A 13,175-nucleotide genomic window follows, 5' to 3' on the forward strand; every position below is an offset into this window, starting at 1 on the left:
TGGTATCAACAGTGGTTCCTGGAACCAAATCTCAGTGATTTTGAAACACCCCCTCCCTTTCTGTATATGGAAAAAAACTTTGGGGGATGGATTCATGTGTTTTTTTTCCTGAAATGTTTTAAATAAATGCAGTTACCTGGATGTCACATTGATAATCAAATGACGATTTTGCCCTTATTATTTTGGTCCTGAATTCTGTTGTTATTCCTAACTAGAATAGACCTATTAAATAAATGGGTTTATCTATGTATTGATTTATCATTCAACAATTCATTGAATGGGTTTACTCTGATTTGGACTAGCCAACCAGATACTAATAATTTTTCTGGCTGTATCTCCCCTGACCAAAAAACATAAAAGAAACCAGCTACCCACACACACAAATCCCCAAACCATCTGTTTCCTATTATTTCACTGAAGTGTTGCATTCTGTGGTGACAGAAAGATCTCATGGCCAAAGAATTATGAAATTCTAAGTTCACTAATTTGTGCATTTTGCAAAAACAAATTTGCAATGTATTTTGCAATAATATCAGGCTACTGATGAAACAATGTTCATATTCATTCATGGCTTTCATGGGATAAATAAGAAATCAGCTTAAGTTGGCTGTTACCTCCAGGAGTTAATTTGTATACAGTGGTCCCTTCCCTTACGTGGGGGATCCATTCTGGACACCACCACCACCCCGTGTAAGGGAAATTCCATGTATGTGGCTTGTGTGTGTGCACCATGGGTACCTGCGCCATTACTTTTTCCGGCACATGGCACCACTTCTTCCGGTGTGGCTTTCAGCATATGCTGAAAGCTGCATACATCACATCCACATATGACGCGGGCATACTGTGTGTGTGTATGAGAATGACAGACTTCCTTGTTGTCTTCCTGTGAACCAAGAAATATTGGTTACATTTACCTGTACCTTGCATTAATTCCCAATGATATTAATTACACCATCCATGTGTATTTGGTTTCATATCTATCATAGGCTTTAATTGTCTGCTAAAATAGCTTTTGGTAGTCATCTCCTTTGTTCTCAAAACATTCTTGGCTAAACAAAGTCACAGTCTTCTTATAATGAAAAACTAGTCCTTATCATTATTTTATCTTTCCCTTTAAACTGCAAACTAAACTTATATATAAACATATACATGATCTGTTATTTGAAGAAACCCGTTGATATATAAACTCAAAGCAATGCCTTATTTGATATTTATCTTAAGAAGCAGAGCTATCTTAAGGAGAGCCCTCCCTCCAGTCCATCTGCCTTGGTCCAAGGCCTCAGAGGGAAAGAAGAACTGCTGGACCCTCCCCACCACCACTCCCTTCTTTTTTTGTGTTGTGTCTTTGGGGCGGAAAAGTGGAGTATAAATACTCCAAAATAAATAAATAAATATCTGTATTTTCCTAGCTCACACTATGATAACAGTATGATTAAAATTCAGTCTGTTTGCTTTATTTCCCCTTGCACAATGTCTTCAGATGGGTCTTTCCAACTCTGATGATTCACTCTCATTAAGAGAAACAACTAAAATGACTAACATCTTCCATTTCCCCCCTCCTCTCCTGTTTGCTTTGCCGGATGAAGAAGCCAGTGAAGCCTCGAAACCTTGCAACATACTAGTGTGCATTTTGGTTGGCCAATAACGGCACTCCTAGTTGGTGGATATTTGTTTAATTCTCATTAACAGCATTACAAAGCTAAAGGAGGGGGAGGAAGACCCTCCTCTCTTCTTCTTCCTCCTCCATCCCTTTCCTTTCCACAGAAACGAAGCTGGCTGACCATATCCCTCTCCCCTCAGCCCCCAAAGGGAAGCCCACCCTCCACCTTCCCTTCTGTGCCAATGAGGACTGCTGTGTCTTTCTTTCCCCCACCCAAAAGCAGGATCCGCCTCTCCATTGGCCAGCTAGGGATGTCCATCTTGAGCCACCGCCCCCTCCTCTCTTTCTCCCCCCCCCCCCCCCCAGCTTTGGGGACTGACGCAGAAGGCGGGCTGTGTGTGGCTCTCTCTCTCTCTGTATAGGGATCCCTGCTCCATCCGAGCAAAGGGGCCAAAGGAGGAGCTCTGGGGATGCTGCTGCTGCTGCTGCTGCTGCTGCTGCTGAGGTTGCGCCATCCTCTCTCTGGAGCCTGGGAGGCTGGGCAAGAAGAGAGCCCCTGAGGAGACTTTGGCTTTGGAAGGGGGCAAAGAAGGAGGAAAGCCAAGGAGAGGAGAAGCCTGGGCAGCAAGCAAAGGAGAAGAAGGCAGGCAGACAAAGCTCTCCAGCTGCTGCTGCTGCTGCTGCTGCATCTTCTTCTTCTTCCTGCTGCTGCTGCTGCTGCTGCTGCTGCTGCTTTGGGGGTGTGGATGCCCTCTGGTCGCTGCTGAGGCCTCCCCAGCCTCTCGCCTTCCTCCCGGCTATTCATTGGGCTCAGAAGATACCCAGCGAGCTTGGAGAAGGGAGCCTTCATCCCTCGCCTGCCTCAGCCCTCCTCTTGCCACCGCCCTCCGGGAAGAAGCAGAGGCACTGAGCGAGAGGAGGAGGAGGAGGTGGCCTTTGGGGAGGGAAGGGGCCCCTGCTGCTGCTGCTGCTGCTGCTGAGGAGGAAGAGCCCTGGCCTGGCTGAGCCTCAGGTAAGAGGGAGGCCAAGGCGCCTGGTGGGGAGCAAGGCAGAAGGGCTTTCGGGGCAAGGCGGGATCCTCCCTCCCTCCCTTCCTCCCTGCCTCTTCTTTCCCAGGTTGAGCAGAGGTGCCCCACAGCTGCCAGGGAGGACCAGGCGCCCCTTCAAAGGGTGAAGAAACCAATAGGGAAAGCATTAAAAAACCCACCTAGAAAGATAAATGGCTGCTCCAAATGGAGGCTCTTTGGGAAGGGAGCTCCTGGACCAGAAATGGGGGGGAGGGGGAATGGAGGGCACGGTCCGGGAAATGGAGGACGTGCCTGGCCACCCTTCTTCTCCCTGGACCCCTCTTTTCCCCAAAGCTGCCGAGGGGAAGGGTGGCCTTTCCTCTGTGGGGCGTGGATAGGGCAAAGCCGGGGGGGGGGGAGACAGGGGTGCCTTGCTTTGAGGTGGGAGGGAAGGCCTAACCTCCCTCTTTTGGGGGGGAAGAAGGCACCCCTTCCCTCTCGAAGAAGGGCCCACATGCCCTGCGTAAGAAGGAAAAGCCCTTCCTCAGGAATAGGAGCCAGAATCTGGTCCTTTGGGGGGAAGACATCCTCTTGCCTGCCCTGTCTTTCCATCTGTGTCAGGCTGCGGAGGAAGGCAGCTCTTGTTGGATGAAAAACAAAACAGCCCACTCTTGTGGCCTCCTGGGCGAGGAGCAGTTGTTGTTCCCCATTGATTAGGTTTCAAGGGGGGCGGGGTGGCTTGACCCAGGAGGAGCCCAGCAAAGAGAGGCTGGGGAGTGGAAGACAACATGGGTGCAAAGCCTGGTGTGACAGGCTGGCCACTGCTGGGTGGGACTGGCCCCTGGTGGTGGCCGTGCCAAGGACTAGCCTTGCCCTATGCCAGGGGGTCAGTGCTATGGATGGCCTCCCATCTGCACAGTGGCTTAGAGCTGCTGGGGCTTTTCCTAAACCAAGAGCTCCTTCTTGTTGGGATTGGGATGGGTTTCTGAAACAAGAAAGCAGCCTCTGGGAGAAGGGGAAAGTGAGTGTGTGTGTGTATTTGGGGGGGGGGGGGTTGAGCCTTTGACAGCCCCTGATGGGAAGGGATTGTCTTGTGCCAGGATCAATTAGGTAGCATTCTGTGTGGCATGTTGGCTGTAGAAAAGGGTGCTAATGACTTGTGGTGATGTAATGCTTTAATAATTGATGGTCCTCCTTGTACAGCTGGGGTTTCCACAGGCACATGCTGCCTTTCCTTTTTTCCTTTTCCTTTGAGCTCCTTTGCAAAAAAGAGAGAGAAAAAATATGAACAGTTTTCCAGGTCTCCACCTCCTTAATTCACACAAACTGAAGATTTTCTTTCTTTCTTTTTTAACCAGCGGCTGAGATTCATCCCAGGCTTTATATCCACTGCAACTTAACTGCAAAAAGGGGGAGTGGAAGACAACATAAATAAAAGGACTCCTCCCTCTCCTGCAAATAAATCTGGCAGGATTTTATGTGCGTGTGACAAAAGAGGGTCTTGAGGGGGGAGAAAAGAGATGCACAAAATACTCAAGGGTGGTAAAACTAAGAGAAAGCTCTCACCCCACACCCAGCTCCCCTTTGATTCTTGTCTTTCTTCCCTAGGGCTGCTTGCTTCTTTCTCTTTTCTGTCCCCAGTCTCTTTCCAGGCACATTTAGCCTAGTGAAGGATTGTGTTCATTGCACCATGAGTGCTAGCGGGTTCTCTCTTCTTTTTTTGCTGCGCCTGCGGAGCCTATGTTTAAGCCTTTTTAAAGAATGAATCAGATTTCTGCTGCATCAGGAGCTTGTCTCAATCCTTGATCATATGTATTCTGACACTTAAACTCGGGATCTACATATATGTCTGTTTTTCCTCTTTAAAAAAATGCTTTTTGGACATGTGATGCAGTTCATTCAGGAGACGGTGGGAAGGTTAAGGGAGATGATAAAAATGTTAATGGCACAGTGCCATATATATTTCATAGTATATCTTATTAAGTTCAATAGGATTTTGTTCCAGTTTCATAGAAGTGTAGCCTAAAATAAAAGGTTGTTGAAATGCAAGGACATATACAGCTTTGCCCTCTCCCACCCCTTCCATTACTGTGATGTGACACAATGCACAGATGTGAGGACTAGGTGTGTTTATTTTATTTTTAAAATCTCTTTTCATCTGGGCACTTCAAAGAGCAAGACTAAAAACCTTAAAAGTACAAAAATAGTACAATATATAAAACTTCCAAAGTTTCAGAGTAAAACCAAAATAAAAGCTAGCTTTAGCGCAAACATCTAAAAAGACACTATGCATCTCTGTGTATCTCCGTGTCTTCAATTCACCTGTCAACGTATGGGGACCCCATGAATTTCACAGGGTTTTCTCAGGCAAGGAATCCTCTGAGGTGGTTTTGCCAGTTCCTTCCTCTAAAATTATAGCCTACATCACCTGACAATTGTTGGCAGTCTTCCAGACGCAAAGCCTGGGAAAAGAAAAAGGTATTGAATACAACTCAGGCACTCAGTGATCCTCTATGGCAAGGCATTTCGCAAATAGAGTGCCACCACTGAAAAGCCCTCTCTTTAGTAGTCATGAATGTCACCTCATTTGGCACACTAACTAAGAAAAACATCCCTGAAAATGATTTTATAATCTGAGCAAAGATATGTCAGAGGAGATGATACTTCAGGTAACCTAGGCCAAAATTGTTTAGGGTTTTGAATTTTAATGCCAGCACAACATCACTTTCCTGTTGTTAGCTCCACATCCTTTTTGTATTACAAAACAATTATGTAACAATTTATCATTCTTTTAAACAAAATTTTATGATTGAGTTTTTTTAGCATTAAATCAGTTATTGTACACTTCTCCAGAAGGAATAGTTTGTTATGTTTAAGGTACAATCCTGCATTTTCTTATCTGAGGCCAAGTCCCAATGAACTTAGGCAAGACTTGCTTCTTGATAGATATAGAATATATTCAGATTCTGAAACATCACAGAACTTGTCTTTGATACTGAAGATGAATGATAAATTAGTAGAGATTTGTTTTGTTTGCACTTTCATTAAGTGATTTTGTTCTTGAGGGACAGTATTTGATTGTACTACACTCATCCCTCCACATCCACTGGAGTTAGGGGCACAGGACCCCTGTTAATGTGGAAAACCCGCAAATAACAAAAAAAAAACTATGTTTTTGCCTGTGAGAACACCTCTCAAGGAATCTCTGGGTCCTCCAGTGCAACTCCGTAGTCAGCATCTGCCAGACATTGACCATAGAATTGCTCTGGAGGAGCTACAAATGCCTAGTGCAATGTTATCTCTAGGAATCTATAGATCCTTCAGTGCGACTTTTAATTAAAGTTGACCATAGAGTTGCACTGGAGGACCTAGATATTCCTAGAGAAAACATATTAATAAAATCTGTGAATAATCAAATCCGTAGATGTGGAGGGACAAGTGTATATGATTTGTGGACAAAATGCAGATGAAGGGCTAAATCAAGTTGTTAGTTTCAGTTAGAGTAGACCCAGTTAAATTAGTGGGAGCTTGATAAGGTGGCAATTATTCTATGTTCTATTGATTTGATAGGTCTGCTCTAGTTGGGACTAACTATTGGACTGAGACCAAATTACGCACCACTGATTGGTTGGAAAGTAAAATACATGCTAATGTCTTTAATTTTCTTGCATTGAAGTTAAGGAGGCTATAATCCAAACTACTGTACATAGTACAGCAACAACATTTGGAACCAAAAATGGCATGAAAATGGAGGGGCTAAACTCTTTCCTCCCTCTGTAGCTTGTCTTACCAGAGATCCTCCCTCCCTCCCTCCTATAACTTTCTTTTCATCTGCCCTTTGGTGGAGGAAGTCAACATGGCTGGGAAAAGAGGACCTGGAACAAGGTTTCAGAAGTCCTCCCATAAGGCACATAGGATTTTAATTGTCGGCTAACATCCCAGTTTTGGGTCTCCAGACACCTGTATATTACTGTATATATTGACTAGATAAATTTCTTTAGTTCATCTTTATCTCCCCCCCACCAAAAAAGGAACACACAGTATAAATAATAAAACGAAGCAAAACAAATCTAAACATAAAACAAGTACAAACATAAAACAGAATTTAAAACATGCCAATAAAAGAAGTCTCAGTACCAAACCAGTAAAAAGGCTCTTCCACAGCAACCATAGTCAATTGCCAAAGGCCTGCCTGAACAATAAGGTCTTTGCCTGCCAGTGAAAGGAGAGGGAGGGAGGGAGAGACTAGCATCTCATATTTGAGGTTTTAAAATATAACTAAAAAGATCTAAGATTTAAAAGCATAGAACAAATGAAAGTGCCACTTTATTTGGTTTGTACAATACTTAAAATGCTGGAAACAAGTTTTAGAGTCATACCAGATTCTTTTCATGCTTTCTATTTAAGAACCAAGAAATAAAAAAGAAAAACGGCAACTGTTTTTCTTGTTTTTAATTGCCATCAAATCAGCTTTGGCAACTCTATGAACAAGAGACCTCCAAGAGCCTCAGTCATCCACTGCTCTGCTGAGGTCTTGCAAATTTAGAGACTGGGCTCCCTTGATTAAATCAGTTCACCTGTAATGTGGTCTTCCTCTTTTCCTACTATCTTCTGCTTTATGGAGTATTACTGACTTTTCCATGGGGTCACTTCATCTCATATTTCCAAAGTATGAAAGCTTCAGTTTAGTTATCTTGCACCTGCACCAGGCATCTATGTGTCAGCAGTTCTTCCAGTCTTACATCAGAGGAAATCCTACAATTGGCTGCCCTGTGCAGAAGCAACACTATGTTCTGGGACAGTTGGCTGAGCTGAATGATTCTGCTAGGCCTGCCTTTTAGGAAGAAATTCCGTGTAGTTGCAGAGTTACACTAGTGTTTTCTACTTAAGAAGGGACACAAGGTACCAGGGCTCACCATCCCTCTCACACACACCAGTATTGATGTGTTGCCAGTTGTGAGTGCTACAAATACTACAATTTATGGGAATCACACAGCCCTCCAGATACTCTTGGGCTGCAACTCCCAGCAGCCTTAGTCAGCAATAACCAATGGTAAGGAATGCTGCAAGTTATAACATCTGGAAGACCACACAAACCTCACCCAAGTTTATAGTATTTGTAGCACGAATAGTACTTCCTAACATTTCCTCAATAACAGCCTGTTTTCTACTTTTTATCTGGAACATATGAGAGCAAACTGCATATTGGGGGAGCGGGGGTGGGGGGACAATTGTAAAGCTAATTAATAGAAGTACATTTTTACAAGAAGTGTGTTTTTGTAGCTGGCATCCAGACAACTTGTAAAATATTAAAAACAAGTTTTAAAGATGCTTACTGTTTGTTTTTTGATCCTAGCTCACTGCAGACAATCCAGTTAACAAGCACTGTGTCACTATTCTCATCTTGGTAGTTCCTTCATCTTGCAGTTCCATGTATATAACTTTCCTAATCTTGCTTTTATGCCTTGAAAAGCTGCATCTGTGGCACTCTTGGGTCATGTAGTACTTCCACTGCTCTGTTAGAGTAGCAGTCCTGAGATTCCTACTGTCTCAAAGGGGAATGTGTGCCTGAGCAATATAGCAAGAGGTCTACTAGTACAGCATAAAGATGCTAGAATACAATGGCATGTCCTATAGCAGTGATGGTGAACCTTTTTGAGTCACCGTGCTGGGGGCGGAGTTTCCACCACCGGGGTGGGGCTGCGTGCCAGAGGCGGGTCTTCCACCCTCTGGGGGTGGGGCCTATGGGGCGGGGCTTTCCCCATGCCCTTTCGTGGCCTCCAGCTGTCTTTGAGAGACAGCTGGAAGTCCCGGAGGGGAGGGTTGGGGGCCTGCCCCTCCTCCGCTTCCCTTGGCCTCCAGCTGTCTCTCAGAGACAGTTGGGGACCAGGAAGGGCCCATGGGTGGGGAGGAGAAGGCCCGCGGCCCCTGCACCTCTGGGGGGCTTCATCAGACCTCAGACACCTCAGGTCTGGCGAAGCCCTGTGGGGAGGAGGAGGAGGCGTCCGCCCACCCTCTCCTCCTCGGCCTCCCTTTCCTCGGAGCGAACGGGCTCCAAGGGACCCGTTTGGTCAGAGGAAAGAGAAGCCAAGGAGAAGGGGACTGGGCACGCATCCCAGGCCCTTCCCTTCGGCCCCTTCCTTCTGCCGAACGGGCCCCTTGGAGCCCATTCAGCCGAAGGGGAAAGAGGCCGAAGGGAAGGGCCTGGGTGCCCATCCCATGTCCTTTCCTTTGGCCGAATGGGCCCCTTGGAGCCCGTTTGGCCGAAGGGAAGGGCCTGGGACAGGTGCCCAGGCCCTTCCCTTTGGCTTCCTTCCAGCCCCAGATCTTTCTCTTTGGAGGAAGGTCTGGGGCTGGAAGGGCCACGATCGAGCCCAGGACCCGGCACGCCACCAGGAAAAGGCTGGGAGAAGGAGCCAGATGCGCGCGCCTTTGCCTCCTTCCCTCCAGTGCCATTTTCTGGAAGTCCGAAAATGGCAGGGAGAAGGAGAAACGGGCACGCGCATGCCTGTTTTTCCTTCCATCGGTCCCCATGCCCGGAGTGCCACTTCCGGCACGTGTGCCATAGGTTCACCATCACGGTCCTATAGTCTCAGAACATAACAGAACATAAGATCTGGTTCCTAGAAATATCAGAATACTGTAAATGTTCTCAAGCACAATTTGTATCTTTACTTTTGGAAGAAATTCAGCTGAAAACAGAGATTAATTATTCTAAGAATTTGTCATATTTGTACTGAAGAGCTCTTGTCCCTATAAGCGGGTCTATCCTTGTGCAACCTTTTCCAACCAGGCTAGGGTGAAATTTTCACCTCTCTTGGGCACGTATGCTATTTGCCAGAGTATTCAGATTTTCACATGGATACTTCCAGACATCAGTAACTGAACATATTTGGATTTTAAACAAAAAAGTAGTGATTTCCTGCAGGCTGACAGGAACAAAACATGTTCTTCTGACATGGGGATGTACCTTCAGTTGTGTACAGTAAGCTCACAGAATTTGAGTCAGTTTGTATTACCATGTGATAAAGCAGGAAATAGCATGGGATTTTCCTAAACTAGATATCCTTCTCTGGAGCAGTTATTGGTTGGATGAAAAGTCTTTTAAATTAGGATGCTGAATTCCAGAGGATAGATGCTTTGAAAAATGTTATTTTCAAAGTTTACCAGCATAGATGATTACTAAGACAAATGCTTCTATGTATAAAATGGTGAATTTGCAGTTATGGCATGCTTTAATAGGCAGCAATTCTGCTGTCTAAGGGGGCTGCATGAAGTTATCCAACTATATTCGGGTGGAGTACTATGAGAAGAGATCCTTGCAGCCAACAACCCCATGGGCTTCGTTAGGATGAATTGTGTAATCCAAGGCATGAAATGATTTACAGTGGATTTATATTCTAATAAAAATATGACTGGACAAGTTACAAACTACCCCCTACATCCCTCCTATTATAGTATATCAAGTTATGACAGTTCAGCTAAAATTGTAACCTTTTAGAATACTTTTTTTAAAAAAGTACTGTATGAAGTACGTTATGAAATATTGTGCAAATGTTAAGTATTTTATTATTTTCGTTATTCATATTATTACTGTAAATTAATTTTAAAGACATGGACAAATCCCATTACTTGTTCATAACATTGACTTAACAAGGAGGCTGCCATATAGTTCTGGTCTACTTTACTTGCAAGAGTACTGACATGTATTGTTTCTGTTCTTAAGGAAGCATTAATGAGGGGCCATATGTGTTTTTTTAATTGTTGTTGTTTTTAGTAGTAGATGGAAATCTACTACTCCAATCCATACATTATATTATTTTTAACCAGACATCATTGTTGTTATGTGATGAAAATAGGTCACTAAAGATATTTATAATCTTAGTGGATATTTGGTAAGTAGGGGCTATTTTTGTAATGTAACACAGTAGTTGAACTAGAAACCAGATATTTGAGACATAATCTGTGGGAAGTGCCTTAGAAAGTCTTTGTTCTACCAGATTTTTATGATTTATTTTTTGTGTGAGACATGAAAATATTTTGCACAAACAGGAATGTCAAACTGACAACATAAGAGGATTCTTCAGAGTTTCCCTATAATCAAGCATCCTGTTTCCTCCAGATGTGCCCAGGAATGGACAAACAAGGCACACAAGGAACAGCTTTTCCTATCTTATTTGTCTGGAATGTAGTATACAAAGGTACAGTGCAGATGCACATGGCAATTCAATTTAGTTTCACCCCAATAACTGTAGATAATACCTTCCCTTTCTAAATTGGCCTTATTCTTTTTTTTAAAAAAGTTATCTAAGGCCCGTTACAGACGGGCCTTTAAGTACGGACTCAGTCCTTACTAGGGTTAAAAAGGAGCATCACTTCTGGATGCTCCTAACCCTAGTACGGACTGAGTCCATACAAAATGGCGGCACCCCTTCCACATGGGGCCCGCTATGACGACGTCACCACCGCGCCGCCTCTATACAGGGCGGTGCAGATGTGATGTTGTCGCTCCTGCTTTCGGCAGAGCAGGAAGGAGCTCTGTTTCGGAGCTCCTTCCTGGTTTGCGTCACTGGGCGCAGCCTTTAGATGGCTGCACCCAGCAACGCAAGGGAGAAAGGGGCCAAGCGGCCCCTTTCTCCTCCTCCCTGCCACCGTGGGGTGTCCTTGGGGCTTGAAGCCCCAAGGACACCCCTTTCCAGGCTGCAGGGAAGCAGCCTTTTGCCGCTTCCCCGCAGCCTGGAAAGCGGCGGATCGGGGCCTTGGAGGCTGCCGGTCTGGCAGCTGAGGCCCCGATACACTGGGGAAAGGGGCGGGTACAGGCCGCCTCAAAGGGGCTGTCTGTAACGTGCCTAAAAACTCTTATACACATGGTTATGTCCTAAATGATTATTATACAGTCCATGTGCACCAGCTGCATGTTGTCATGTGTGATAGTTACACAAGTACTTATTTCAGAGTGTGTATACACAAGGCTGGAAGTTGAGCAGGAGAAATGTTAAAGAAAATAGAAATGATCAATGTGAAATCCTTTGCACTTTGGAGACAAGTGAGAAAGCTGGGGGACAACAAAACAAGTTCTGCCTCCTGGTGTTACATCCAACAGCTTTTAGTGTAATTTCAGTAAACCTTTGATAGGTTACTTGGAGAGTCAGCAGGTAGGGAAGCTATTAATTTTACAGTCTAGGAAGCTTAAGGAAGCCTCTTGCTGGCAGATATTGGAATTTTCTTAAGCCAACTGTTTTACAAAAGTCTGCTCAACCCAGCTGATAAGGCCACAAAAACAAGAGTAATTGGTTCCCAGCATTACTCTTCCTTCCCGCAAATGTGCTCCATAAAGAATAAAACGTGTGTTTTGTATTAATGCTTACACATTTAAAGTTGGGCCATCACTTTTTGTCATTATACCTGCAATAATTTCAAATGTTTCACATCTTGTTATAATCTGTGGTTTAGAGAACCTAACAGAACAGTGTGAAAGAAAGAATAGTATAGGGCCTCTCTTCAACAAAAAGCATTAGAGGTTAGATGCAGAGGAAACGTATAGCCTTATAACTATAAAAGAAGTAAACTGTTTAGTTTAGTTACCAGCCTAAATTCAAAAGCCACCTAGAAACAATTAGTTCATAACTATATGAGGGAGATCTGTCCCTTCCCTATCAGCAGATTAGGTTTGAAGGAAGAGAAGAAAGTAGAAAAGATAGGAGGGGGGAGAGGGAAGAGAGAGATTGCGTGTGAGAGAGAGGGGGAAGGTGGGCAGAAAGAAAGAAAAGGGATGTGTTTACCTGTTTTGGGGCCTTGCCATCACTGTATTCAGCTTCGGCTGGTAAGGACCCACAGACCCAGACAGATTACCTCCAAGGGCATTTGGCCCTTGATAGACATGAGTGTGTACCTCCTGAGCTAGATCAAACAATAGTTACTCACTGATGGTAAATAAGATTTTTGACTTGGAAGTTTTATTAACTTGAAGATCAGAGGTTTTGGGGGGGGTTGCTGGTATGATGCAAGTGATTTCTGTTGAAGAGGTAGAATAGTAAACAAGAAAAAGTAATTTGCCAAGTTAATTTGCCTTGTTGCTTTTTTTCATAAATTTAGACCAAAGTAAATATTGTTTGCTTTATTTAAGATAATTCACAATAAAAAGTTCTAAATAGAAGTTGATTGTCCTTTAAATCACCCTAAAAGTACTGTTGTATATATAGTTAAGAGCTTAAAAGCTCTGCTAGTAATGCAACTACAGAAAGAGAGTTAAGAAAAAAAATTAATCACACATAATTTAGGATGGAAATATACCCATTAAGATAATGGACTGCAAATGTGTTACAGCTAGGGTTGCCATAGATCCGGACCTCCAAACCGGGACAAATGTAGGACAAAATTTTCAAGTGTAGGACACAATTTTTTTGTGTCCTACATTTGAATAGGAGCCCCGGACCTGGGCCCCGCCCTCGCTGCTGTGGCGACGGGGGCGGGGCTAAGGCGGGGAGGGAATACTCCTCCCAGGGAGGCTTTCGCTCCCGGCCTGGGCCCCGCCCTCGCTGCTGTGGCGACGGGGGCGGGGCTAAGGC

The 13,175-nt window shown here is 44.5% G+C and overlaps 1 protein-coding gene across 4 annotated transcripts in view; it reads left to right on the forward strand.

The window, feature by feature from the left end:
- The first annotated feature begins 1,981 nt into the window (after window positions 1-1,981).
- The window catches only part of FYN (FYN proto-oncogene, Src family tyrosine kinase), a 160,926-nt gene continuing 149,732 nt past the window's right edge, over window positions 1,982-13,175 (forward strand). For all 4 annotated transcript variants that reach the window (XM_042450296.1, XM_042450289.1, XM_042450311.1 and 1 more), the window contains exon 1: window positions 1,982-2,612. The gene's annotated coding sequence lies outside the window, so the exon portion shown is untranslated. The remainder of the gene's footprint in view (window positions 2,613-13,175) is intronic.

This window comes from Sceloporus undulatus, chromosome 1 (genome assembly GCF_019175285.1).
Source record: "Sceloporus undulatus isolate JIND9_A2432 ecotype Alabama chromosome 1, SceUnd_v1.1, whole genome shotgun sequence".
Lineage (NCBI taxonomy): Eukaryota > Metazoa > Chordata > Lepidosauria > Squamata > Phrynosomatidae > Sceloporus > Sceloporus undulatus.